This window comes from Papio anubis, chromosome 5 (assembly GCF_008728515.1).
Source record: "Papio anubis isolate 15944 chromosome 5, Panubis1.0, whole genome shotgun sequence".
Lineage (NCBI taxonomy): Eukaryota > Metazoa > Chordata > Mammalia > Primates > Cercopithecidae > Papio > Papio anubis.
In genome coordinates this window covers 65,751,963-65,775,741 of record NC_044980.1, presented here as the reverse complement: position 1 = coordinate 65,775,741, position 23,779 = coordinate 65,751,963, and the positions used below count along the sequence as shown (strand labels likewise).

Here is a 23,779-nt window from a genome sequence, read left to right as displayed (position 1 = left end):
TTCTACTTGCTTTAAGAAGCACCATAATTTTAACTTTTCATTTTTACTGAAAAACGGCAAAAAGAAAAATTGTCTTGGAATAACGATGCCATGTTTTGACATGTCCAAATCTTTAAATTAATACCTTTAAGAGAAACGCTAAAAAGTTAGGAGACAAAATACCAAATAGTCAATAGTCTTCTCTAATTGATATTCCAAGGCCTTGAAAAATAATTCTAACTCCAAGAGAGTCTCTCTCAAAGACTTTGTAAACTTTTGAGAGCTATCTACTTTGCATTTTTCTCTTTTTCTACTTAACTTTACCTGACCTTCTAAATGAGCTACTCTTTTGTCAGGGCAATAATAATTATTTTATAAAATTTCTAGGCCATAAGGATGAATTAAAAATTCTGGTCTACAGCCAAGTTAAGGGCCATAATAAAGGATTTTGCTAAATTTTCAGAATATTGGCAGAAAATTGTTATGGAAGTCAAAATTTTATTACATACTTGATTTCTTCTACCACAGATCTGTACCAACTAGTTCAGCTAAGTGTTAGCCTCTTAGTTATACAAAATGCTTAGTAAGCGGAAAGATAGGAGAGAAAAGATTTGTCAACCAATTATGTAAAGTTTTTAAACATTGTCTGAAAACAGCAATAAAAATTCAAAAATTACAATAAGGAAACTTAAGATGACATATCAATAGAAAAATTAAAAAGGTTCAAATTATAAACAAAGCAAAGATGAAAAACAGACTTCACGAAATATTCAAGAAGCTACCATAAAACCATAGCTAGAGAATTGTATCTTCTCTTATTGTGAATGGAATCCATCCTGAAATAGAGAATTTAATAATGAAAATTAAGTTGAAATGTAAAATTGCCAATTTAGAAAGTATTCAATGTGTGTCAGACATTTCCAGAGTCTTAGAAAGTAAATAAGCTGAAACTCAATATAGTGCTTGGCTCTTCAGTTAAAAAACAACCATAAAAACCTCTATTCTCTAAAAACTGGAAGTCTATGAATAAGGATACCTGTAGTTGTTGAAAGTACAATAGTAATTTAAAGACTCAATGTTCCATACTGGCTAAGAAACAGAAGGACAATTATTCGAAGTCTGTCCATTTTATTCATTCATCGATTAATCCATTAATGATGCAGAACCCTCATGATCCAATCACTTTTTAAAGGTTCCACCTCTCAATGCTGTCACATTTGGGATTAAATTTCAAAATGGGTTTTGGAGGGGGCATTCAAATCAAAGCATTCTGTCCCTGCTCCTCAAAACTCATGTCCTTCTCATGTACACATACATTTATTATATCCTCGTAGCCCCAAAGTCTTTCCTCATTCCAACACTAACTCAAAAATCCAAAGTCCAAAGTCTCATCTGTGAGCCTGTGAAATAAAAATGCAATTTGCTCTTAAAATATAATGGTGGGACAAGCATGGAGTACACATTCTCATTCAAAAAGAGAGGAATAGGCAAGAAGAAAGGGGTAATAGGGCCCAAGCAAGTATGAAACTCAGGAGAGCAAATATTGGGTCCGGAGACTTCAGAATATCTCCTCTGACTTCCTGTTGGGCATCCTCTACACACTGGTGGAAGGGTTGGGCCCCCAAGGCCTTGGGAAGCTCTGTCCCTTTGACTTGGCTGGGCTCAGTACACCCAGCTCTCCCAGGCTGGCATTGCGTGCTGGCAGCTCTACAGTTCTGGGGTCTCAGTGGCAGTCCCACTACCATGGCTTCAGAAGGCATTGCCCTATTGAGAACTCTCTGCAGTGACCTCACTTCCATAATGCCACTAGGCATTGCCCTGGTGGGGACTTTGCAGTGGCTGAACTCTCTTGACTAGGTATTATTGTAGTGGGACTCTCTGTGATGGCCTCACTTCCATAGCTCCACTAGGAATTGCCTTGATGGGGACTCTCTGCAGCAGTCACAATCCTGTATTTCTGCTTGGCATTGGTCTAGTGAGGCTTCTCGCAGTGGTTCTGCCCCTGTAATTAGTCTCTGCCTTAGGCCCCCAGGCTTTCAACAATATCTTTTTAAGTCTAGGTAGGGGCTGCCAAGCCTCCACAGCTCTTGCTTTCTGTAAGCCTGCAGAATTAGCACCATGTGGATGCCACCATGGTTTATGACTTGTATTTTCCTGAGCTGCAGCACAAGCCATACCTGAGGCTTAGAAGGGCTGTGCTGGGATACAAATAGCACTCCGAGCCTGTCCCCTGAAACTATTCTGCCCTCCTGTGCCCTTGAGCCTATGATGGGAGTGGTAGCATTGAAGATCTCTGAAATGCCTTCCATTGTCTTTTTTTTCACTGTCTTGAGGAATAGCACCTGACTCCCTTCTATCTGTGCTAATCTCTTTAGAAAATCGTTTGTGGGCTACACCCTTGGTTTCCTCTACTGAACATGCTTTTTCACTCTTTACTTTGCTAGGCTGAGGGTTTTCCAAATCTTTCTGTTATGCTTTCATTTTAGTTATAAATTCTGTCTTTAAATTATTGTTTTTTCTCCAAAATCTCAGCATAAGCAGCTAAAATTAACCATGAGCTCCTTCTATATTTTGCTTAGAAATTTCTTCTGCTAGATACCCTAGTTCATTAGTCTCTACTTTGGCCTTCCACAAAGTTCTCAGGCATGGGCACAGTTCAGCCACGTTCTTTGCCAATTAATAACAAGGATAGCCTTTACTCCAGTTTCCAATATCTTTGTCCTCAGTTCCATCTGAAACCTCATCAGAATGGCCTTTATTGTCCATATATTTTTCTCAAAAAATTTTTATTGATGCATAATTGTAAAGATCTGTGTGGTCCATTTAATATTTGATACATTCATACAATGATTAAATCAGAGTAGGATGTCCATCACCTCAAACATTTATCATTTTTCTGTGTTGGGAACATTTCAAATCTTTTTCTAGCTATTTTGAAATATACAATAACTTATGGTTAACTATATTCACTCTACTATGTTATCAAACACTAGAAATTATTCTTTCTGTTTAGCTGTGTTTTTGTACCTATTAACCAACCTCTTTTCACCCCCAATTCTCCCCTACTCTTCTCAGCCTCTGGTAATCATCATTCTACTCTGACCAAGAGACCAACTTTTTTACCTACCACATTTGAGTGAGAACATGTGATATTTGTGTTTCTGTGCCTGGCTTACATCACATAACATAATGTTCTCCAGTTCCATCCTTGTTGCTGAGAATGACAGAATTTCATTTTTTTTTTTCATGGCTGAACAATATTCCATTGTGTATATATGCTAAATTTTCCTTATCCATTCGTTTTTGGACACTTAGATTGATTATATATATTGGTTATTATGAATAGTGCTGCGATAAATATAGAGTGCAAATATCTCTTCAATATACTGATTTTCTTTCTTTTAGCTATATACCCAGCAGTGGATTATATGGCAGATCTATTTTTAGTTATTTGAAAAACCTCCATACTGTTTTTCACAGTGCCTATACTAATTTACATTCTCACCAACAATTTTCAAGCATTCCCCTTTGTCCACATTCCACAAGCATTTGTTATTTTTTGTCTTTTTGATAATAGCCATTTTAACTGAGGTGAGATGATATTACATTGTGGTTTTGATTTGCATTGCCCTGATGATTAGTGATATTGAACATTTTTTTATATACCTGTTGGCCATTTGTGTGACTTCTGAGAAAGGTCTACTCATATCATTTGCCCATTTTAAAATCAGATTATTATTATTTTTTTTTTGCTGTTGAGTCCTTGTATATTCTCTTTATTAATCCCTTGTCAGAGGGATAGTTTGCAAATATTTTATCCCATTCAACAGTCTCTTCAGTCTATTGTCTATTGATCATTTCCTTTGCTGCGAAGAAGCTTTTTAGTTTGATGTAATCCCATTTGTCTATTTTTCCTTCTGTTGCTTTTGAGGTCTCACCAAAAAATCTTTGCCCAGACCAATGTCCTAAAGCATTCTCCAATTTTTTTCTTCTAGTAGCTTCAGGATTTTTAGGTCTTACATTTAAGTCTTTAATCTATTTTCATTTGATTTTTGTATATGTTGAGAGATAGGGGTCTGGTTTTACTCTTCTGCATGAGTATATCCAGTTTTCCTGGCACCATTTATTGAATAAACTGTCTTTTACCCAATGTATATTCTTGGCACCTTTGTCAAAAAACAGTTGGCTGTAAATGTGTGAATTTATTTCTGGGTTCTATTCTGTTTTATTGGTCTATGTGTCTGTTTTTATGCCAGTACCATACTGTTTAGGTTACTATAGCAGCTCTTTAGTATAATTTGAAATCAGGTAGTGTGATGTCTCCAGCATTGTTCCTTTTGCTCAAGATTGCCTTGGCTGATCATGGTCTTCTGTGGTTCTATGCAAACTTTAGGATTTCTTTTTTGATTTCTGTGAAGGATATCATTGGTACTCTGAGAGGAGTTGCACTGAATTTGTAGATCACTTTGGGTAGTATGGACATTTTAACAACATTAGTTCCTCCAGTCCATGAGCATAGCATATCTTTCCATTTGTTTGAGCCCTCTTTCATTTCTTAGTTCAAGTGTTTATCGATTTCATTGTAGAGATCTTTCACTTCTCTGGTTACATTTATTCCTAGTTTTTTTTTTTCATAACCATCATAAAGGGGATTGCTTTATTGGTTACTTTTTCAGATTGTTGGTTGTTAGTGTATAGAAATGCTGCCGATTTTTGTATGTTGATTTTGTATTCTGCAACTTTACTGAATTTATTGACCAGTTCTAACAATTTTTTTGGTGGCATCTTTTTCTAAATATAGGATCACATTATCTGTGAATGAGGATAATTTGATTTTCTCCTTTCCAACTTGGATGCCCTTTATTTTGTTCTCTTGCCTAATTGCCCTGGTTAGGGTTTCCCGTATTATATTGAATAAAATTGATGAAAGTGGGCATCCTTGTCTTATTTCAGATATTAGAGGAAAGGCTTTCAATTTTTCTCCTTTTAGTATGATGTTAGCTGTGGATTTGTTATATATGTCTTTTATTGTTTTAAGGTATATTAGTTCTATACCTAGTTTTTTGAGAGGTTTTATCATGAAGGCATGTTGAATATTGTTGAATGATTTTTAGCATTTATTGTAACTATTGCATGGTTTTTGTTCTTAATTCTGCTAATGTGATATATCCATTTATTGATTTGCATATATTGAACCATCCTTGCTTTCCTGGGATGAATCCCACTTGATCACAATCAATGATGTTTTTAATGTGTTGTTGAATTCAGTTTGCTAGTATTTTGCTGAGAAATTTTGCATCTATGTTCATCAGGGATATTTGCCTGTAGTTTTCTTTTGTGTGTGTGTCCTTGTCTGATTTTGGTATCAGGGTAATGTTGACCTCATAGAATGAGTTTAAAAGTATTCCCTCCTCTTCAACTTTTTGGGATAGTTTGAGTAGAATTGATGTTATTTATTCTTTAAATGCTTGGTAGAATTTAGCAGTGAAGCCATCAGGTTCTGGGCTTTTCTTTGATGGGAGAGTTTTTTACTGCTTCAATCTTGTTACTTGTTATTGATCAGTTCTGATTTTCTACTTCTTTGTGGTTCAGTCTTGGTAGATTGTATGTGTACAGGAGTTTCATCCATATCTTCTAGACTTTCCAATTTGTTGGCATATAGTTGTTCATAATAACCCCTAATGATTCTTTATGTTTCTGTGGTATCAGTTGTAATGTCTCCTTTTTCAACTCTGATTTCATTTATTTGGGTATTCTCTCTTTTTCTTAGTTTAGCTAAAGATTTGTGAACTTTTCTTATCTTTTTTAAAAACCTACTTTTTATTTTGTTAATCTTCTTTTTTTTTCTATCTCAGTTTCATTTATTTCTGCCTTGATCTTTATTATTTCTTTTCTTCTACTGATACTGGGTTTGGTTTGTTCTTTTCTAGTTCCTTGTGATCCATCATTAAGTTGTTTATTTGAAGTCTTTCTACCTTTTTCATGTAGATATTTCTTCTCTCTTAGCACTACTTTTGGTGTATCCCATAGGTTTTGGTATGTTGTGTTTCCATTTTAATTTCTCTTGAGGAGTTTTAAATTTTTTTAAAAATTTCTTCACCAGTCCCTCCATTGTCCAGGAGCATATTGTTTTATTTCCATTAATTTGTACAGTTTTCAACATTCTTTCCATTATTGATTTCCAGGTTTATTCCAGAAAAAATATGTTGTTATTATTTTGATTTTTGAAAAATTATTAAGATATATTGTCTATCCTGGAGAATGTTTTATGGAAACATTCCATGTGTTCTGGAAAAATGTGTGTATTCTGCAGCTGTTAAATGGTATGTTCTGCAAATATCTGTTAAGTTCATTTGGTCTACAGTGCAGTTTAACTCTCATGTGGTCTACAGTGCAGTTTAACTCTCATGTTTCTTTGCTGATTTTCTGTCTTCACAATCTGTCCTTTGCTGAAAGTGGGGTGCTGAAGTCCCTTACTATTACTGCATTGTAATAATACAACACATGGTATTATAATCTCTCCCTTTAGGTCAACTAATATTTGTTTTAAATGTTTGGGTGCTTTGGTGTTGGGTGTATATATATTTAATTGTTATATCCTCTTGCCATATTGACCCTTTTATCATTATATAATATCCTTGTTTTGCTTTTTTTTTTTTTTTTAACTGTTCTTGACTCAAAGTCTATTTTCTCTACTGTAAGTATAACTACTCCTGCTCTTTTTTGATTTCCAGTTGCATGGAATATCTGTTTTAATTCTGCCACTTTCAGTCTGTGCATGTCTTTATAGGTGAAGTGGGTTTCTTAAAGACAGCATATAATTGGGTCTTTTAAAAAATCTTAACCCATTTAGCCACTCTATGTTTTTTTTTTTTTTTTGGGAGAATTTAATACATTTATATTCAAAGGTATTATTGATAGGTAAGGATTTATTACTGCCATTTTGTTACTTGTTTTCTGATTGCTTTGTGGGTCCTTCCCTCCATTTTTCCTCTCTTACTGTCTTCTTTGTGGTTAAGCAATTTTCTCTAGTGATACCTGTTGATTCCATGCTGTTTATTTTAAGCGTCTCTGTTATATATTGTTACTTTCTGGTTTCTGTGAAGCTTACAGAATCCTCTTATAGTTATAACAGGTTATCTCAAACTGATACTGACTTGAATTTGATTGCAAAGTAAATAAAGTAACAAAACAAACTCTACACTTTAGCACCCTTCATTTTGATTTTTGATTTTTCAATTTACATCCTTTTATATTGCTTATTTCTTAACCAATTGTCGTTATTTTCATAAAACAGTTTTGTCTTTTAGTCTTCTTTCTTAAGCTATTAGTGGTTTCTTTATCTCAATTACATCATTAAACTATTCTAAATTTGTCTGTTTTCTTTCTTTTACCAATTAGTTTAATACCTTTAGATGTTTTCATGTTACACATTAGCATCCATTTCTTTCAGATTGAAGAACTCCCTTTAGATTTCTTGTAAGGCAGGTCTAGTGTTGATGATTTCCTCAGCTTTTGTTTGTCTGGGAAAGTCTTTATCTCTCCTTTTTGTTTGAAGGATAGCTTTTCTAGGTACAATATGCATGGTTGGCAGTTTATTTTCCTTTAGCACTTTGAATATAGCATCCTTATCTCTCTTGGCCTACAGGGTTTCTGCTGAGAAATCCACTGCATATCATATTGGAGCTCCATCAAATGTGATATTTTTTTCTTTCCTTTTGCTGCATTGAGTATCCTTTTTTTGTCTTTGATTTTTGCTAATTTGATTATGATGTGTCTTGAAGAATTCCTCTTTGAACTGAATTTGGTTGATAACTTCTGAGCTTCTTGTACCTAGATGCTGTCACCCTTCTTCATATTTGGTAAATGTTCAGCCATTGTTTCCTTAAATATGCTTTCTAAGCTTTTTTCTCTCTTGTTTCCTTCAGGGATTCTTATTATGCAGAGGTCAGTTCATTTAATGGTGTCCTGTAATTCTCATAGGCCTTCCTCATTCTTTTTAATTCTTTTTTTTTTTCTCCCTTGATTGCGTAATTTCATATGTTTTGTCTTCAGTATCATTAATTCTTGCCTCTGTTTGATCAAGTCTGCTGTTGAAGCTTTCTAATGAGTTTTTCAGTGCACTTATTATACTCTTTATTTGTAGGTTTACTATTATTTTAAAAATTGTTTTCACTTCTTTGTCAAATTTCTTATTTTGTTCCTGGATAGTTTTCCAAATTTCATTTAGTTTTCTATCCATATTTGCTTGAGCTCTCTGAACTTGTTTAAGAGGATTATTTTGATTTCTCTCTCAGACATTTCATGGATCTTCAATTCTTCTTGGTTCATTGCTGTAGCTTTGTTGATTTCTCTTGGTCATGTCATCTTTCTCTGAGTTTTCACAGTTTTTGTGTCTTTCCATTGATGCCTGAGCATTTGAGGAGACTGTCACCTATTCCAGTGTTTGCAGATATTCGCTGGTGGTGTTAGACCTTTACTACTTACTGTCAGAACTTAAATGCTGTTCTGTTGTTGCTTCTCATTTTGGGGAGGACTTATGGTGACCTGAACTGACACACTGCAGTGGAACTAACTAGTTGCCCTACTGTAGTTTCCTGGCCTGGGGGAAAGACTCATATTGAACACTGGAATTTAAATGCTTCTCCATAACTAAATTGTTGCCTTCACATTGTTTTTGAGTCTGTGGAAAACTTATAGTGAGCACTGGAACTTAGATGTTGCCCCAAAAATATATTGCTGCCCTGCAAATGTTTCCCAGTCTGAGGAAGACTTAAGTTGGCACTGTAACTTAATTCTGACCTTTTAGTTGTTTCTGGGAAGGGAATGCTCCACACAAGCACCTGGGCTTTATGGAACATCTGGCCAAGGATTTGGGCTTTCCTGTAGGTTGTGACCCTTGCAGTGCTTTGGTGCTAATCAGTCTCTTCAACTTGGGATCTCCACTTTATTGGAGTGCAGAGAAGCTCTCAAGATCCACTTTCCAGTCATTGTGATCAATGCCCTGCTTTTTGTCCCCAATTCGCTGCAGGTGGTTTAGGCTTCCTGGAACTCCTGATGATTCCTGTGGGACAGGACAGGAGTAGGCTTCCATAAAGATTTGAAGATCAATGGAGAGACAGAACATGCACCTCCAATTCCCTCCTCTCACCACAGAAATCATGAGTTTAAAGAAATCTCTGTGAGTGGTATTTTGCTGGCTTGGGAAAGGCAATGGCACAGTCTGAAATGAACAATTCTTTTTACCAGTTGTGACTTCTCTCAATCCTGTGGATGCAGGGGGGGGGGTCTCCATTTCTCCCCCAAGTTCTGGAGAATTCAGGGTGATATTCTTGTCTTTGAATATTTTCTAGTTATATTTTTGTCGGGGAACTGATGTTGGGGAATCTTGTACTCCACAATCTTGCTGATGTCACTGTACTGTTCATATTTCTATCAGCATCCTAATCACAACCACTTATGCAATAACTAAGGAGTTCCAAACTTTCTTTAGTCTTCTTGTGTGCCAAGCCCTCAAAATCTAGGTTTATCTAGCTTGTTTCTACAAATTCTTCCAACCTTTTTCCATCACCCAGTTCCAAAGCCACTTCCACATTTTTGAGTATTTGTTATCAGCAACACCCCACTTCTCTGCACCTATTTTCTGTATTAGCTTGTTTTCTGTTGCTTGTAACAGAATATTTGAAACTGCATAATTTAAAAGAAAAATAATTTATTTCTTACAATTATGGAGGCCAAGAAGTCTCAAGTTGAGGGACGATAACTGGTGACAGCCTTCTTGCTGGTGGAGCCTCTTTGAAGAGTCCCAAGGCAGTGCAAGACATCACATGATGAGGGGGCCGAACATGTTACCTCAGGTTTCTAGTCCTTGTCTTATAAATCCACCAGTCCGGCTCCCATGATAACCCATGAATCCATTAACCATTTAATCCATTAATTCATGAATGGATTAATCTGTTCATTATGGCTAAACCCTTATGATCCAATCACCTCTTAAAGGCCTCATCTCTCAAAGTTGCCACATTGGGGAGTAAGTTTCAAAATGAATTTTTTGAGGGGTCATTTAACCATAGCAGGGTTTCAGATTTGCAAGATAAAAAGTCTGGAGATCTGTTTCACAACATGTGAACATACTTAACACTATTGAACTGTATGCTTAATGGTTAAGATGATAAATTACAGGTTATGTGTTTTTTACTACAATTAAAAAAACTATGCTTGTTATAAATAAGTAGCTCATTCTCTCTTGTAAAATTTACTACCTGTTCAGATTGCTCAAACTGAACCAGTGACTGAACTGTGGTCTTCTCTAGGGTACTTAAAATTACTGAAATAAAAGAATAAGTATATAAAAAGTGCAGCGGTGCGATCTCGGCTCACTGCAAGCTCCACCTCCTGCGTTCACTCGCCATTCTCCTGTCTCAGCCTCCCCAGTAGCTAGGACTACAGACGCCCCCCACCATGACTGACAAATTTTTGTATTTTTAGTAGAGACGGGGTTTCACCGTGTTAGCCAGGATGGTCTCGATCTCCTGACCTCGTGATTCGCCTGCCTCAGCCTCCCAAAGTGCTGGGATTACAGGCGCGAGCCACTGTGCCCGGCCTGGTAATGCTTTTAAAATAATTCATTTATTTAAACTATGACACAAAAAAAGAGGTTTTAAAATCTTACTCAGGTACTCTTTAAAAATAACAAATATATTAATTACTTGATGTCTTTACTATATCTAAAATAATTGCTGTATCAGAGGTAGGGACACAGTAAAAGAGGTACTATTGAAGCTAGTATACTATACTGCAGATACTGTTGAAATACCTTAGAAGTACTATTGAAATATTTTAACAGAATAGCACACTAAACAGACTGACTGAAGTTCTTATACAAGGATCTCATGTAAATAACAACGAAATAATAATAAGTCCATCAATTCCATAAGAGATACATACAAAATTTGGATGCCAAAATTCTTTTTTTTTTTTTTTTTGAGATGGAGTCTCATTCTGTCATCCAGGCTGGAGTGCAGTGGTGTGATCTCGACTCATTGCAATCTCTGCCTCCCAGGTTCAAGTGATTCTCCTGGCTCAGCCTCCTGAGTAGCTGGGATTATAGGCATGTGCCACCATGCCTGGCTAATTTTTGTATTTTTATTAGAGATGGGGTTTCACCATGTTGGCCAGGCTGGTCTCGAACTCCTGACCGCAGGTGATCCTCCTGCCTCAGCCTCCCAAAGTGCTGGGATTACAGGCATGAGCCATCATACCTGTCCCAGATGCCAAAATTCTTAAAAGAAACAAGGGGAGTTATCTCATTATGAACTCCATAAGACTAAGATCTGGCAAAACTGGATCTTGAAATATGAGATGAAACCTCAAATTGACACTTGCCAAAATTCTCCATTAAACAACCCATCACAGTAGGGATAAATTTGCCACAGTATTAAACACTGACCAGAAAACTTCTGTAGTATAGCAGAAGACATGTCCAGTTCATGCATTATGTATATTAAATTAAGCTCAGTATGGTTTCAGGATGATTCAAGCACATTACATTTATTGTGCACTTTATTTCTATTAGTATCACATTGTAATAGATAATGAAATAATTATACAACTCACCATAATGCTGAATTAGTGGGAGCCCTGAGCTTGTTTTCCTGCAACTAGACGGTCCCATCTGGAGGTGATGGGAAACAGTGGCAGATAATCAGGTGTTCGATTCTCATAAGGAGTAAGCCACCTAGATTTCTTGCATGTGCAGTTCACAATAGGGTTCACACTTCTGTGAGAATCTAATGCCACCACTGATCTGACCAGGAGGCAGAGCTCAGGTGGTAATGTGAGTGATGGAGGACAGCTGGAAACACAGATGAAGCTTCGCTTGCTTGCCCACCACTCACCTCTGTGCGGCCCAGTTCCTAACAGGCCATGAACCGGTGCCAGGTGTTGTGGACCTCTGCTCTAAGTAATAGTTTTAGCATCCCCAAATAGATTTATATAATTTATACAATTGTGTTTATTAATGTGTACTAATAGGTACAGTTATTTCCTGGGTAAGTTGAAGTATTTCCCTATCAAAAATCCACAGCTCTTACTATGGCAGAAAACAAAATAAAAACAAAACAAAACAACAAAATAAAAGCACAATTAGATTTTGTGTTACTTACTTAGAATATTCCAATTGTCTAATACACAGACATATTTAATTAGAATACTTATTTATGGAATGCTTACATAAAAGCTATGTAAGGCTTTTTCCATTAGTTGTAAACTTTATTGTCCTTATCACTCTTAATCCTCTGAAAAAATGAAAAGATCCTTGACCCAACTGAAAAGTTACATCTGCTAGATATGTTAAATTGAAGTTCTCCAGAGAGCCTTCAGTAGATGGTTCACAGAAGTTGACTGCTAACCCAAGATCCTCAGAATAAGCTAATGATTACATGGAGTAGATAATTTTGGCTAAAGATCATTGGAAGAAGATTCTTCTATATATCACACTCTCTATTGCATATTCTTATATATTATATTTGTGGTAATACTATTCTCCTTTATTGCTTAAAGTATTCTACTTCTGACTTAGCCTGTCATATTCACTTTACTAGTGATAATGAGTTACCTATGTCTAGACCAGAGTTGGCAAACTATGGCTTACAGACCAAATCTGGCCAGCCACCTGTTTTTGTAAATAAAATTTTTTTGGAACACAGCCACAGCCTTTTTTTTTTTTTTTTTTTTTAACATGTTGCCTATGGCTGTTCTTGTGCTACAACAGCAGATCTGAGTTGTGACCAAAAAACAATATATGGCTCACAAAGTCAAAAATATTTCACATCTAGTTTTTTTACAGAGAAAGTTTGCTGATCCTTGATCTAGGTAATTGTCATTATAACTCTATAATTCAGTTCTTCCAAACTATTTTTAGCTCAGCCATTTAAATAAATGATGTGAAGGTATGTTACTCTGACTTTCCAATAACAATACTCTTTGTCCAAGAAGCCTAGTGAGAAGGAAAACAACAACAACAAAAACAACAACAAAAAAAGCCAAACAAACGATACTCTGAATGCAATATATAAATGAAATAAAATGTCCCTGCACCAGGGAAATTACAAAATACAAACAATAACTATTTGTCAACAGTACTCAGAAACAGTATATCTGGAGTTCCATCAATGTTGAATTATCTCTTGTATATCTTTTTGTTATTTTTTTCTCTATAAAACAATGAGACTCTTTAATGCCAATATAGGACCAAGATTCATTGTTCTGTTGAATTATTAGTTAGGCCATTCCAACAGTGTAATTTCTGTGCTAGTCAGTCTCCAAGATAGTACCTAATGATTTTTGCTTCTTGGTATTCATGCACTTGTACACTGTACCTCTCCCACACTGTGCCAAGGTTGGTATATGTGACCTCTGTGGCAACAGCGATAGTATGTCACTTCCAATGTTAGGTAATAAAAGACCATGTATTTTCTGCCTTATTCTCTATCATACAATTCACTCTAGGGAAAGTTAGCTGCCATATTGTCAGCAGCTCTATGGAAAGGCCCACGTGACAAGGAATTGAGAAATCTTGCCAACAGCCCGTGAGAAACTAAGGCCTCCAGTCCACAGCCAGGTGAGTGAGCCTTCTTGGAAGTAAGTGGATCCTATACTCTATTCCAACCTTCAGAGAACTGCAGCCTTAGCTCACATCCTGGCTGCAACTTCATAAGAGACACTATTCCAGAACCACTCAGATAAGATGCTCCAAAACTTATAACCCTCAGGAACTATATGACATAATTTTCTTGTTTTCAAGCTGCTAAATTTGGAATCATTTGTCATAGAGCAAAAGATAACTGATACAATTTAGCTCCCCAACTAAATTCCCCAACATCCCAAATGAATTATATATCATTTCAAAGAGTACATAAAACCCTTTATGGAGAGAGAATTCTGAGAATAATGATCCTATCCACAGGAGTGAAACTACTAGAAGCTTTCATAAAAAAATTACTTTGGTTGACGTAGTAAATAATATATCCCAAACTGTGAGGCACAGCAAACACAACAAACCAGTTTAAATTCCTTAAACCAAGTCATTATAAATAATAGAATTGTCTTGGATTTTATTTTGGCCAACCAGGGAAGATTCTTTACCATTGCTAACATTGTGTATTGCTAACATTGTGTAAACCCTTCCGGTGAATTGGAATAATCTATCTCTAAGCTAAAAGAAAAGGCAACCTGGCTACCTAAAATAGACTTGGAAAATCTTTGAGACTTGTTTTCGTGATCAGGTCTGGGAAATCTGTGGTCATGGTTCCGAAATATCTGCCAGGCCTTTCCAGTTATACTTATCTCACTGGTGTTCAATGTCTATGTTCCAGAATCTTAAATGCTTGTGTGCAGCCACCATCCTGACAAATGATTCAAAAAATGATTCAAAGACAAAAACCAGAATACAATTATTTTCATAGACATGTAAAACTGAAAATCAAATATCCACAGATGAAACTTCACCTTCGAGGAGAATCCCCAACAGGGGTAAAGAGCTGCACAACACTTGATGTTTTCTCCTGCAGCTTTGATTAAACAAGGACCAGTAAGAAGGACTAATAATAAAGAGGTTCCTACAAACATAGAAAAAGACTGGTTTTTTTTTTGTTGTTGTTGTTGTTGTTTTCTGTAGCAATGGAAACAAAATAGCCACAAGAACCAGTTTTAAACCCATTCAGTTGATCAAGAATAACCTGCATCAGTGAGCCCCTCTCGCATGAGTCAGCTCGCCGGGGAAAGACTCACTCCAGTAAACACACCTCTCAGTGCCAGCTAATCAGCAGCAGTCTCACCTGAGTAACTGAGCTTCCGCAGATGTTGTCCAACCACTCATATCCCTGAAAGTCTGTCAATTCCTAGCACTTCACGCTTCCCCTAAAGAAAAATTCGATATAAGGCTAACAGTCTGCTGTGCCTGACTGGCATAGCCCTCCCTGATTATAGGAAGCAACACATTCAGCTTTGTCTTGTCAATATTTTTGATTCTTTGACCAACTCCCCTGATTCTTTTATCATTTTTTTAACCTCTTCCTGTTTAATACTACTAAGAGTAATAGTAATGATGATGATGATTTTGTAACCGCTACTCACCATACGCCATGCACTGTGACAAGGGCTTTCATTGTCTTATTATCTGGCCACCAGCACTTCTTAGATTTTCAGGTAGCACTCACACCTGAGGCTATTCCTGGCTTATTCCGTGTGCCAGTCGTTTGCTGGTTGCCTTCGATTCACTCCTCATCCTTTCTCTGCTCTGTCACGGAAGGCAGACTCCTGAAGACAGGGTTTGCCAGGCTCTTCTGTCAGCTGGCTTCCAGCTCATTTTTGCTAATGGGAATCTGTGGTGAAAGATGAAAGACCAGAAGGGAGAAAGAATATTTCTTCCCTCTCTGCTTCTGGAGGTGGCTTGGCCAATAGTTGTGTTTCTTCCCATTGCTCCAGCTCTTTGAAAATACCTAGTTTTTTTTTGGTGATAAAGGCATGATGCTGTAGATACCTAGGTTGTTTGGCAATCCTGTTTGGATTCTCAGCTTTTACAACACCCAATAATACATTCTTTTTTTTTTTTTTTTTTTTTTTTTTTTTGTCTGGTTTTTTCTCTTTTTTCCCCGGTTTGTTTTTTGGGGGGTGTGTTCTCTCCACGCTCTGCCTCCCGGGTTCACGCCATTCTCCCCCCTCAGCCTCCCAAGTAGCTGGGACTACAGGCGCCCGCCACCGTGCCCGGCTAATTTTTTTTTTGTATTTTTAGTAGAGACGGGGTTTCACCATGTTAGCCAGGATAGTCTCGATCTCCTGACCTCGTGATCCACCCGCCTCGGCCTCCCAAAGTGCTAGGATTACAGGCTTGAGCCACCGCGCCCGGCCTCTTTTTAAAAAAGCTTCAGTCTTTCTAATTTCCTAGACCATTGATAGAATCAGCAAGAATAGGTGGTAGAATTTATGTCAGGTAAAACTGAGAGTCTTGAGATTTAGTCCCAAGTCTGTCTCTGAATCACTTGTGACCTTGAAACAATTACAGGTTGGTGCCTCAGTTTTGCTCTCTGTGTAATGGAATTGTTGATCTTTAAAGGCCTCCCTCCTGGCCCTCCACCACCACCCTGCCCAATTAGAACCTTCTATAATGCTGGGCTTGCAAGAATTGGTTTAACATTTGTAAGAATTATAGCTGTTCTATTCTCTCATGTAAGAGTTCAAAAATTGCTTTATAATGAAAATGCAGAGCCCACGTTTAAAGAGCAGGAAAAAAGTGTCATTAAAAGTGTTATAAATAAAGTTTTTCCTTTAAAAATTTGTATTATTTATAAAATATTATAGAGGTAATAGTGATATATGAGCAACAATTAACTTAAAAAGTACAAAAATTGGCCGGGCGCGGTGGCTCAAGCCTGTAATCCCAGCACTTTGGGAGGCCTAGACGGGCGGATCACGAGGTCAGGAGATCGAGACCATCCTGGCTAACACGGTGAAACCCCGACTCTACTAAAAAATGCAAAAAACTAGCCGGGGGAGGTGGCGGGTGCCTGTAGTCCCAGCTACTCGGGAGGCTGAGGCAGGAGAATGGCGTGAACCCGGGAGGCGGAGCTTGCAGTGAGCTGAGATCCGGCCACTGCGCCACAGCCTGGGCGACAGAGCGAGACTCTTGTCTCAAAAAAAAAAAAAAAGTACAAAAATTTTCTGGCATTATAATATTTTCTGGCATTATAATATTATACAATACAATATATAATACCACTTTATTAATGTGATATCTTGATTACTGATAAGATTTTTCAGGCTTGCTTTTCCACAGACTCATTTAATGGATCATCAAAATTTAAACTTTTAGAAATTTTATTTTCAATTGATGCAATTGAAAGTCACATTAGTTTCTCTTGGAAAATGACAGATTGCAAATAATTTTTGATAATTTTAAATTTTGATGAGGATCTTACTGCTGATGCAATTGTTATTGGAGCTGTTAAGAGTACTTTGTAGCCTGTTACATTTGGGATTCATTTCTGATAAATTATTATTGTTACTATATTTTAAGACTAGTCAAGTATAGTAGTGAGAAGGGGGAAAGAGTAGAACAAAGAGTTTGATCTGTAACTGACTGACTAATCAATTGAGATAACTCACTACCCTCAGGTCAGCCTGATAAATTGTTTTGAAATAAAAATTTTAGAATATGTAGAGCTGATGATTCTCTTAGAGCAATTTTTCTAAAAATATTTAATTCTTTATACAAATTAGTTTTGTATGAGACTAAATTTAATTTTAAATGTAAATGTATACAATGGCATCTTAATGTTTCCTTTGACATTTCCTATAACATGTAGAGGTTGTATAAGAAACTAAATGTGGCTTCATGATTTGTATAAAATTCAAAATAATGGTTTATGCAGTCTACCAATATATCTTCAATTATAAGGAAAAAACTAATTTAAACATGGTCTCAGCTGCCATGGTGGCACCTACCTGTAGTCCCAGCTCCTTCAGAGCCTGAGGCAGAATGATCCCTTGAATCCAGAAGTTGGAGGCAGAATCCCTTAAGTCCAGGAGTTCGAGGCTATAGTGTGCCATGACCATGTCTGTGACTAGCCACTGCTCTCCAGCCTGGGCAGCACAGCAAAAGCCTGCCTCAGAAATAAATAAATAAAGAAAAGTGAAATTGTCTTACTCATTAATAATTTGTTCATTTGAAGCTTCATATGAAACTAGTGTATTTTTCTATCAAATGCCACCAACTTTAAATTTATTTTATATTTTTAAGCCACGATCTTTAAATTGCTTTTCCATTTCCAAACCTATTTCTGTTTCTAAGCAGCTTTGTAATGTTGAGGCTGTTTTCAAAATCTGAGATTCTAAACTCTTTAGAGAATTTGAATGACTCCCTCATATGCTTTCTTGCAATGTCCATGTGTGCACTTTTATTTTGTAATAATCTGATGAGAGTTTACTGCCCGTGTCCTGGCAATTCCTGTCCTGACTTCAGGCCAGAATTAATATTTGTACAGATGCCACAAAGTTAGGCTCCAGGGACTGATGACCAAGCCTGTCTCCCTCTATGGGTCCCAGTGATGCCTATATGCAGAATCCCTTCTTTCTCCCTTGGCTGCAGCCACTGCTGCTGTTGCTGCTACTTTTGTGCTGCTGTCACTCTCCCTGCTACCATCCTGGTCCCATATCTAGGTCCAGCAGCCTTAGTCAGGTAAATATAATCTTTTTGTGTACCTAAGACCTTGAAAGATGAGCAGAATACTGCACAAGAGGAGCCAGGGGTGTTTATCTTCTTTGTACAAGAAATTTTTGTAGCCTCAAAGGTGAGGGACCTCAGTCATTGAGACTTATTGGCACCAGTAAGTCTAAAATCAGGGGTCCGGACACAGAGCCACAGATGCTTAGGAAAAGCCGTAGCATTGCCAGGGGACCCAGGGGGTTGAGCACAACTGTTTCCGAGATGTTCAACATCATATTCAGTATTATAGGTGACTGAGAATCTTCCAGAAGTGGTGTTATGTGAAGATTGGTGTGTTGGAGCAAACAGTATCTGACCACCTTGAGGAAACTTGAGAAGTTTACTTACATGTCAGCATGTTATCTTTAGTATTTCTTGAATATTCTATATGATTCATTCACTGTAGGTGTGAGATATATTGTACTTTTTTTTTTTACAATGATACTGTAAAAAAATGTTTTAAAACAAGTTTTGAAAACTTTTTGTTATGGAAAATTTCAAACATATTCAAAAATAGAGTGAATAGATAGTATAATGAACCCCGCTTTAGGTACCCATTAACTCAGCTTCATTGATTTCATGACTGAATTTTATCTACATCTCCTTTCCCTTCCCTCAGTCCTAGGTTATTTTGAAACAAATCCCAAACATCCTATCATTTTATCAGCAAACATTTCAATAATATATTTAAAAGATTTACTATTATTTCATCTAAAAAATGAATGATTCTTAATACTATGAAATAGTTATTAGTTAAATTTCTTTAATTATCTCAACTGTTTTTCAGAGTTTGTTTGAACCATGATCTAAACACACTCTGCATACTGCTATTAGTTGGTATGCTTCTTAAATCTCTTTTAATATATAATTGTTGGCTGGGTGCCATGGCTCATGCCTGTAATCTCAGCACTTTGGGAGGTTGAGGTGGGCAGATCACTTGAGCGCAGAAGTTCAAGACTAGCCTGGGCAAAATAGAGAAACCCTGTCTCTACAAAAAAAGACATAAAAAAGTTAATTGGGCACAGTGGCGTGTGCCTGTGGTCCCAGTGACTTGGGAGGCTAAGACAGGAGGATTGCTTGAGCCTGTGAGGTGGAGGTTGCAGTGAACTGAGATTGCATCACTGCAATGCAGCTTGTGTGACAGAAGTAAAACTCTGTCTGGAAAAAAAAAAAACCCTGCTGAAAAGAAAAACCCCAAATATATATGTGTGTGTATATATATTAATATATATATTCATGAATATTTATATTAATATATATAAGTGCATATATATATATGTATAGTTGCCCCATCTCCTCGTTTTTCATTTGTAATTTATTTGTTGAAGAAACTGGGTCATTTTGTCCTGTAGAATGAATCATCGTATGGATTCCACTTCTTGCATCCTCCTATGGTCTGAATGTTTGTGTCCCTGCAAAACTCATATGCTGAAATTCCAGCCTCTAAGGAAATGGAATTAGGAGATGAGGTTTTTGGGAGGTAATTAGGTCATGAGGGTGGAGCCCTCATGAATGGCATTAATGCCCTTCATCAAAGAGATGCAAGAGAGATCTTGTGTTCCTTCCATCATGTGGGGACACAGTAAAAATATGGTTGTCCATGAACTATAAGTGGGTACTTGCTAGACACCAAAGCCTTGATCTTGGAGTTCTCAGCCTCCAGAACTGTGAGAAATAAATTTATGTTTTTTATAAGCCATTAGTTTATTGTATATTTTTTAGAGCAGCCTGAATGGACAAAGACACCCCTCTAGATGATTGTTTAACATATTCTGCTGTTCTTTGTATTTCTGTAACTTGTTCCTTGTATTTCTGTAGGCTTAAGAGATTTATCTTTGATTATTTGGTGTGTGGCTACTTCATAGGTGGTCTTGTGTACTTCTATCCAGACACAATAATGTCACCTTTTTGTGATGTTAACAGCCATTAAATCTTTTTTCAGATCCATTGTTTCATGAGGGTTTACAAAAAGATTATATTTAAATTGTATTATTATTTATTGGCTGGGTTATTTCTACAAAGATAAACCTTTCTGTATAAAATATGGTTATTGTGGCCTGAAGTATAGTATGCATAAAAAAACAATACTTATGCTTGATTTTTTCTCTTTATTTACCAGTTTTCGAAATAGTGAATTGCTTCTCCAGCATCCTCCATATGTGACCAATGAGAGTTTTTAAAGGAATAATTATGAATTCATGACTTTAAATTTATTTGATGTGTTTTAATCCCTACTAATGCCCACATTATCTTATCTTTGGTGGCCAGTGAGAGAATTGCTTGGCTCTTGAGTCCTTTGACAGGCTCACACTAGTCTTTTATAGTTTCCTTGCTTTTTGGTATAGTCTGATATTCCAGCTTCATCTGGTACATTTTCTGTCCCATGTTTGGAAACAGCTATTTCTCCAATGTATCCTGTGTTTTTTAGAGGAAATCATGTTTTCAAACTACAGTCAAGTTTCTAGGTTTTTCCAGTAAACAGAGCCAGGAGTTTTTATAAATAAAATAAATGATGAATTCATACTGATACTTCTAATTCAAACTCAGCATCACAGGGTTTTTGTTTAACATTATCAATCTTACGTCATCTGTATCTTCTTTTTCCATGAAGAAAGCGGTTGCTTCTCAAGGACACCAACATAATTATTCATTTGCTTTGTCCCACAGAACATAACCCCCCAAAATAACTGTGTCAACACTATACCAACAATGTGTTTACTGCAGACAATTTATAATTATTTTATTTTATTTTTAGAGACAAGGTCTCACTTTGACACCCAGGCTGGAAAGCAATGGCACCATTATTGTAATCTTGAGCCCAGAATAGCTGGGACTACAGGAACACCCCATTACACCCAGCGAATTTTAAAAATTATTTGTACAGGAAGGGCCTCACTATGTTGCCCAGGGTAGTCTTGAACTCCTGGGCTTAAATGACCCTCCTACCTCAGGCTTCTAGAGCCCTGGGATTACAGGTGGGAGTCACTGCACTGGCCCAATTTATGGCTATTTATATAGTTCTTTTTATCTTTAGGTTTAATCCTACTAGGATTAAACAATCAAATTATTGTGTTGTAAAGTCACTGGAAATAATTTGTGTGATCTATTTTTAAAATTTTGTTTTTGTTTTATAGAATTTAATTTTTAAATTTAATTTTGTTTTATAATTATGTAAAATATTTATGTGTCCTCAAAGTCAAATATACAAAATGAAATATATTCAGAGTAGTGTAACTTTTGCTTCTCCCCCTACTCTATCCTCTCTCTCTCTCCCATTTTTTTTTAAATTAAATTTTTTGTTTAGTATTCTATTTTTTATAGAATATATATTAGTGTGTCAAGAAGATATATAAAATACGTCAGGGTCATTAGCAAACTAGGTATCTTTCACAGTCTGAAGTTGTAGAGTCTGGGGGTGAGGAGGGAAAAGGAGGATGGAGGTAGGCATTGGGCTTCTGATGGGCATGGCAAGAGTAAACACGGCCTGGAGATTGAAAAGTCTGCCGTTGCTTGCTCAAGTAAACAAAGGAAAATGCTATAAATACCGGGGAAGATATTAGAAAAAGTAGAATGATAGTGAGAAGCAAGGTAAAGATTCATTCAACACTTATCAAGAACTCATTGTTTTCCAGGAATGGTGACAGGGCAAGACTGATCAAGTTTCAGGGAAGGTCTAATTTCTTAGTCAGTATACATTTTCATTTGTGATTACTTGGGTTCTCTTATTTTATTCATATAGTAATGAAATTGTTGAGAAGAAGTTGACTTTGGATTGGGCATATCAGGAAATGTTTCAGTCCAGTTCTTAGGTTCTATAATGTCTTGTTTCAGTAGATGGCTCTTGATAGATAAACAGCCAAAGAGATAGATAGAGAGGCAAAGAGAATAGATTGAGAGGCAAAAGATAAACAGGAAGACAAAGAGAAAGGGCATCCCAGGAAGAAGGGGACAGGTGACCTAGGTGTGTTTGTAAGCATTCATTCATGGCTGTTCTCATCTTTTCTTTTCTTTTTCTTTTTTTTTTCAGATAAAGTCTTGCTCTGTTGCCCACCCTGGAGTGCAGTGGCACGATCTTGGCTCACTGCAACCTCTGCCTACCGGGTTCAAGCAATTTTCCTGCCTCAGCCTCCAGAGTAGTTGTGATTACAGGCACATGCCACCACACCCAGCTAATTTTTGTAGTTTTGTAGAGACAAGGTTTCACCATGTTGTTCTTGAACTCCTGACCTCAAGTGATCTGCCCACCTCGGCTTCCCAAAGTGCTGGGAACACAGGTGTGAGCCATTGCCCCCGGCCAGGTAACTATGGAAGGTGATGGAGATATATATATATTTTAAAGAGATGGGGCCTTTCTATGTTGCCCAGGTTGGTCTCGAACTCCTGGGCTCAAGTGATCCTTGCACCTCGGCCTCCCAAAATGCTAGGATTACAGGTGAATCGTATGAATCATTTCTAAAACTAGGACTTGGGCCGAAACAACTCAACATGCTTAAAATACTAGATGATTTGGCAGAACCAATCAGTATTGTATAAATGAAACATTTTTAAATAAGGAGAATTTATTTTCTCTCATAGAATTATGTTATCTAGAGTAAGATGATTAATTGTGTGTGTCCACTTGACTGGCCACAGGGTGCTTAGACTAAATATGATTTCTGTTGTGTCTTTCTAGATGTTTCTGGGTGAGATTCACATTCAAATTCATGGACTCATTAAAGTAGATGGCCCTCTCCAGTGCGGGTGGGCATCATCCAATCTGTTGAAGGCGTGAAGAGAACAAAAGGGGGAGGAAGGAAGAATTCACCATTTTTCTTGCTGCCCACCTGCTTGGGCTGGGACATCTCATCTCACCTTCTCCAGCCTTTGGATGAGGATTTACACCCTGGTTCTCAGGCCTTCAGGTTCTAACTGGAGCTACACTATCAGCTTTCCTGGCTCTCCAGATTGCAGTTGGTGGATCATGGTACTTTTTAGCCTCCATCATAATGTAAACCAATTCTTAATAATAAATCAATCTATCTATCTATCTATCTATCTATCTATCTATCTATCTATCTATCTCCTCTCTAGTTCCATTTCTCTGGAGAACCCTAACACATAGAGTTAGAAATTAGGTTTTTTGTTTTTTGCTTTTTTAGAGATGGAGTTTTGCTCTTGTCGCCCAGGTTGGAGTGCAATGGCGTGATCTTGGCTTACCGCAACTCCCATTCTCATGCTTCAGTCTCCTGAGTAGCTGGGACTACAGGTGTGTGCCAGTATTCTTAGTAGAGATGGAGTTTCACCATGTTGACCAGGCTGGTCTCGAACTCCTGACCTCAGGTGATCCACCCACCTCAGCCTCCCAAAGTGCTGGGATTACAGGCATGAGCCACCACATCTGGTCAAAATTAATTTTTTTTTTAAATTTAAACAAGGCCTGTCTGTGAAAAAGGCAAAAAGAGATCTTTTAAACAATCTTGTTATTTCACAAAAATCTCTGTTGCTCTTATCACAGCTCTAAAAGTGAAATAGTCAGGTGAAATGGGAAAAAATTGTTCT

The 23,779-nt window shown here is 37.0% G+C and overlaps 1 long non-coding RNA gene across 7 annotated transcripts in view; it reads left to right on the top strand.

The window, feature by feature from the left end:
- The window catches only part of LOC103885167, a 54,582-nt gene extending 31,302 nt beyond the window's left edge, over nucleotides 1-23,280 (top strand). For 4 of the 7 annotated variants that reach the window (XR_001903477.3, XR_001903474.3, XR_648095.4 and 1 more), the window contains 2 exons: nucleotides 13,489-13,600; nucleotides 14,355-15,579. This is a non-coding gene — a long non-coding RNA (uncharacterized LOC103885167). Of the gene's footprint in view, nucleotides 1-13,488; nucleotides 13,601-14,354; nucleotides 15,580-22,268; nucleotides 22,307-22,913 lie in introns of those variants that run through there. The other 3 variants (XR_001903473.3, XR_001903475.1, XR_001903476.3) reach the window with 3 other exon arrangements.
- The last annotated feature ends 499 nt before the right edge of the window (nucleotides 23,281-23,779 follow it).